This window comes from Lithobates pipiens, unplaced genomic scaffold (genome assembly GCF_037356315.1).
Source record: "Lithobates pipiens isolate NorthernLeopardFrog02 unplaced genomic scaffold, aLitPip1_a1.2 Scaffold_10, whole genome shotgun sequence".
Taxonomy (NCBI): Eukaryota; Metazoa; Chordata; class Amphibia; order Anura; family Ranidae; genus Lithobates; species Lithobates pipiens.
The window spans coordinates 145,408,904-145,413,697 of NW_027507686.1; the positions used below are offsets into that span (position 1 = coordinate 145,408,904).

The 4,794-nt window shown below is 35.2% G+C and overlaps 1 long non-coding RNA gene across 1 annotated transcript; it reads left to right on the plus strand.

Annotated features, from left to right (window-relative positions):
• The first annotated feature begins 718 nt into the window (after nt 1-718).
• On the plus strand, nt 719-2,806 carry LOC143942174 (uncharacterized). Its single transcript, XR_013264726.1, has 3 exons — nt 719-793; nt 900-965; nt 2,639-2,806. It is a non-coding gene; the product is annotated as an uncharacterized LOC143942174 (long non-coding RNA).
• The last annotated feature ends 1,988 nt before the right edge of the window (nt 2,807-4,794 follow it).

The following is a 4,794-nucleotide window of genomic DNA, read 5'->3' on the forward strand; positions in this document are numbered from 1 at the left end:
CCAATTTGGGTTATTTGTACCAAAGATATGTAGCAGTATAAATTGTTGACAAAAATTATGAAGCTAATTTAAAACAATTTTATCACAGAAACAAACAAACACAAATGCTATTTTTATTATCAAAAATGTTCTCTCTTTTTTCATTTATAGCGCCATTGATCAAATACCACCAAAAGAAAGCTCTATTTGTGTGGAAAAAAATACTAAAAATTTGTTTGTGTACAGTGTTACATTACTGAGTAATTGTCATTTAAATTGTGAGAGCACCGAAAGCTTAAAATTGGTCTGGGCAGGAGGGGGGTTCAGTGCCCAATTGTCCAGTGGGTAAAAAGCTGTTTACTTTTGTTTTTAATATAAATAATGTTAACCTGACCTTTTCTCGTCAACACAATGCTTATCTATGTTGCCTTAGCAAAGTGGCAGCCAACCACTTATCTTGCAAGCCGTGGTTGACTATATTCTTAAATGTTTTTTTTTAGGTAAAAACATCTGATTGAGATATATATATATATATATATATATATATATAGATAGATATATATATATATATATATATATATATATATATATATGATAGATAGATATATATATATATATATATATATATATATATATATATATATATAGATAGATATATATATATATATATATATATATATATATATATATATATATAGATAGATATAGAGAGAGAGCAAAGATAATATATGTTTCTATTTATTTACAGATATTCTATATTTACACAATATTCTAAATCAATTTGTTGATCCTTTTATTTTAATCAACTGCCATGGTAAGTAAAATTTTAATAATAAATTTAATTCATTTCTTGTCTACAATTATTATATAAAAAATAACTAACTTGTCAATTAAAATTTTATTTTTTAATACATTTTAAGGACAATCCTGCTGTGACCGAACCGTCGACCATTCAAAATACCATGCCCTTGACTCAGGATGAAAAAGTAAGTATAATTAACTGCTTTCCGGCCGCCGGCTGTCAAATGACGGCCAGGCGGTGCAAGTATTGTGGCGGGAGGGCGTCATATGACGGCTTTCCATTTAAACAGGTGCACGATCGTGCGCGTGCATCCCTGTTCCTTCGGTGGCAGGGTGTCATGGAGACACCCCTCGCCACTGAGGGGGGTGAACAGCCATTGGGTATGGCTGTTTACCACGTGACTTCATCACTGCCGATCACAGATGGTTAGACACACACTGTGCTCAGCGCAATCGCGAGCGCACTGTGCGTGCACGTCACTGGCTGCGTGTTCCCGGGAACACTGCTTGTCACCGTCACTGGTAAACAGCCATTGGCTGGCTGTTTGCCGACGTGATCGGCTGTGATCGATACACACAGCCGATCACTAACTGTAAACAAACCGCGGTAACGCGATGTTACTGGGTTCTCCTCCTCAGACACCGATCGTGTGTGAGGAGAAGATTGCGTAAACATCTTGTTACCGCATACAGTGTACAACAATCGCACTGATTGCCCTGATTGGTACTATGATGGTTGTTGATAGGTCCTCTATTGGGGGGGGAATAGAGGACCTATCAACAACCATCATAGTACCTGTCACTCACAGTCCATCAGAGTACCCGAGTACCTGTCACCAGCCCATCAGAGTACCCGAGTACCTGTCACCAGCCCATCAGAGTACACGAGTACCTATTTGCAGCCCATGCCTCATAGAATTTACTTTCGGGTGTTTGCTTTCCAAAAGCTTGGTGCTCCTGGACCTTCAAAAGGGTGATATGTATGAATTAAATGAGATGTGTCATTTATGCTCCTTTAACGCCTGAAGGTACTACTTCAACGTTCAGCCTCTCTATGGGACCACGCTGTGTAAAAGTCCTACACATTGTATCGCCATACTCGGGAGGAGTAGCTGAATGTGTTTTGGGGTTTAATGTTTGCGCTATACACGTTATGTGTTAGAAATATCTTAGAAATTAAGAACTTTGTTTTAAAAAAAAAAAAGCATTTTCATTATTTTCAATTTTTCCCAAAAAATACTGTAAAAAAAAAAAATGAACCCTTCAAAAGACACATTATGACTCATAGATTATACGTTGAGGTGTTTGCTTTCAAAAACGTGGTCATTTTGTGGGCTATTCCATTGTACAGGTACTCCAGGGCCTTCAAAAGTGTAATAGATGGTTGTGAAATGAGATGTGTCATTTTGGTCATAGAACGTCTGAAGGTGCTATTCAATGTTGGTGCTCTGTTTGTGGCCACACTCTGCAAAAGTCTCACACATGTGGTATCGACCATACTCGGGATAAATGTATTTTGCAGTGTAATTTGTTGTATGCATATGCTGTGTGTGAGAAATAATGACAATTTATTAAAAAATACTTAAAAAAAAAAAATAATAAATTATTCGGTTTGCATTGAATTGTGTGAAGAAATTTGGATCACCAGCCGCCACTGGTTCCTGCCAGTGCAGCCAATAAGTCCTGCCTCCTTGTTGAGGATAAGGGCATTCTTTTTGTATACATCTGAGAAGCCTCTTCCGAGTACATTAATGATTCATAAAGCATCATAGTTTTTTAAAAATTAAATGAATAAAAAAAAAAATTTATAACCAAAATCTAAGTATAATATGCATTTATTTTCATTGTGTACTTATAGCGCAGAATGCTGATAAAGAAAATATGGGCTTGGTATCCATCAAGAGAAAATGATCCGGCTTTCCCCAATAACCCTACCATGCCCTCTAGTAGTGATAGATCGTCTACGTCAGAAACCGAACCGAGCGAAACAGATGGAATTGGCAATATCACGTGGTGTTCTTGTGAAAGGTGCATTAAAATGCCCACCCAAGTGGAGTCTGTCTGCTGCCGGGAAATATACGCCGTTGATGCCTGCATACCTGAGGGACATCAATGCATTACACAGGCAGATACCTTTATTTCTCAAATAGTGCACCATAAACACGTGAGAATTGCGTATATAGCGATTCATATGGACAATCTCCCTCTGGTAGATGCCAACAACATCATTATTCTGAAGTCTGAATTATAGTTAGTAAATCAATAAGCTGATAATTGATATAAATTGCAAATTTGTGAATTTTTTTTAAATTACATATTTAGACTTTTTATTCTATTTATTCCAGGAGATTACGTAAAACCGCGTATCGCACTTTCATAGCATGGATTTATGGTATTTTAGGACAGGGAAACCGAAGGGTTATACCTTCCTGTGCAGTCAATGCAGTACGACTTGTTTTTCCAGATCCCAATGGATCATATGTCGGATTTCTTTATGCCAATGATTATGATGCTTCCAAAATGGCTTTCTATTAAACAAAATAATGTATAATGTGATTTTTTTAATATTGTTTCTGTTAAAATAAAAAAAATTGAAATACAATTGGTGTGTTATTTTGTTTATGCTAATTACTATTAATGATGTTGATTTAATGTCTAATTTGAGAAATTAGATGCATAGTACTGTTCTTAATACTAGTTTCTGAATCAATTATATTAAATATTTATATTACAAATTAAAAAGAAATAAAAAAGAAAAATCACTCAATAACAAGATTTCAATGTGCATACACAACCCAAATATTTATTTGTTTCAGACAGCAATTAACCAATAATTAAAATAAAAAACAACATTTAACATTCTAAAAAATAGAATCAAAAATTAGATTTAACATTTTATACAACAGGAAACCGTGTTCTGTGCTTTGCAATAGCAGCACTGGTTTCAGGCCTTTCTTCAGTTGCAATATTTTTTGGAAATAGTACATTTTTGGATTTCCATGTACTTTTTAAAGTACCTTCTGTGATTGACAGCATGTTTGCCAAAATTGTTTTGGCATGTTCGTTCGACATTTTTTCAAAAACGTTTCGAACGATCCATTTTTTACGTCCTCGGGGGAATTCCAAATTTTTACGCTCAACTTGAAAGACTTCACCACTGTCATCAATTTTTTTTACTGTTGCCATTTTTCTACCAATATTGTTGTTGTGCTGCAATGCAGCCAATCGTGTTCTAGCCTCCATAGAATCATATTTATAATGAATTCTCTTTGGTCTATATTTCAACATCATGCTGTGGTAGGTTTCAATGCTCCCAGTCTGGCAGAAATAAGTAAGATGCTTTAAATCCTTTTTGATTTGTGTGTCCATTATAATTGCAGACAATGAATCGAAGGCAGGTGTGTTTTTTAGAAGCCATGGAATCTTTGGAAAAAGAATACTCTGATCATCATGTAAGCACTGATGTTGTATGTCTCCATCTCGCCATGTATGTTCATTCACTACATGATGTAGCAGAGATTACCATTGTTGTCTGAAAACATCCTAATTTCCGTCACAAGTTCTGCTACACTAGTAGAAATGCGTCACTATGGCTCCAATCCACGGTAAAATTGGACGAAAACCTTTTTTTTTGGAGATTTGCATCAATTTGCGCTTTAAATTTTTAACATAATGCCATATATCAAATTGATGATTTATATTTTCGTATTTAGTCGTAGTCAATAGTTTTCGAATTCCCATCTGTCGATCAGTGCTTACATATTGAACATCATATTCATTTTCCAATATTCTGTCAAGTGCTGTGGTAAAGCCCAATTTTTCCATGGCAACTGAGGATGTTGTTTGGGAGACTTGTACCAATTCAAAATCGACAATTTTTTTAGAATAGATATCCATAAAAGTATACGTTATATATTTTGCACAAAAACCAGGACTATCGCATTGTCCATCACCAATGAGGAATAGTGGAGTTCCTGTTAATTCCTCCTTTACATTTTGACAATTTTGCTTCCA